The sequence below is a fragment of the Callorhinus ursinus genome, unplaced genomic scaffold, assembly GCF_003265705.2.
Source record: "Callorhinus ursinus isolate GAN/ISIS: 27379988/994484 unplaced genomic scaffold, GSC_fseal_2.0 scaffold2, whole genome shotgun sequence".
Lineage (NCBI taxonomy): Eukaryota > Metazoa > Chordata > Mammalia > Carnivora > Otariidae > Callorhinus > Callorhinus ursinus.
Window position 1 is genome coordinate 67,597,069 of NW_027397064.1, and position 862 is coordinate 67,597,930.

At 32.9% G+C, this 862-nt stretch overlaps 1 protein-coding gene across 6 annotated transcripts in view; it reads right to left on the reverse strand.

The window, feature by feature from the left end:
- The window catches only part of SLC4A10 (solute carrier family 4 member 10), a 306,454-nt gene that overhangs the window by 118,985 nt on the left and 186,607 nt on the right, over positions 1–862 (reverse strand). The gene's annotated exons all lie outside the window — the stretch shown is intronic.

Consider the following 862-nt stretch of genomic DNA (forward strand, 5'->3'; position numbering starts at 1 on the left):
TTCATTTGGTCTTCTATATCACTAATTCTCTCTTCTGCCTCATTTATCCTAGCAGTTAGAGCCTCCATTTTTTATTGCACCTCATTAATAGCCTTTTTGATTTCGACTTGGCTAGATTTTAGTTCTTTTATTTCTCCAGAAAGGGTTTCTTTATTATCTTCCATGCTTTTTTCAAGTCCAGCTAGTATCTTTAATATCGTCATTCTGAACTCTAGTTCCAACATCTTACTAATGTCCATATTAATTAGGTCCCTGGCAGTCAGTACTGCCTCTTGTTCTGTTTTTTGAGGTGATTTTTTCCATCTTGTCATTTTGTCCAGAGGAGAATAGATGAATGAGAGAACAAAATGCTAACAGGGTAACAATGACCCTAGAAAAATAGACACTAAACAAATCAGAAGAGACCTGAAACCGGGGGAAAAGAAAGGGAAAGAAAAAAAAAGATAAAAAAAACAAAAAACAGAATATGATCAAATATGATCAGGCTGGTGCATAGATCAGTGCCACACACTAGATTTTAGGCGTATTTTGGTCTGTTAGAAGAAAGTGCCTCCCAAAACTTTAAGGAAAGAAAAACTTATATATGTACAAAAATAAGGGGAAATACGATGAAGGGATGGAATATGACTGTAAAGATGAAAATTACAAAAGATTTTATAAAAGGAATTGATAAGATAACAAGTTGGATGAAAAAAGAAAGAAGAGGAATTTTAAAAAAAGGCAGGGGGAGAGAATGTGATCAGGCAGGAGACTAGAAGAAAGCCATACACTAGAGATTTAGGGTATATTTTGGTCTGTTAGAAGAAACTCTATCCCAAAATTTTAAAAAGAGAATATATATATATATATATATATATATATA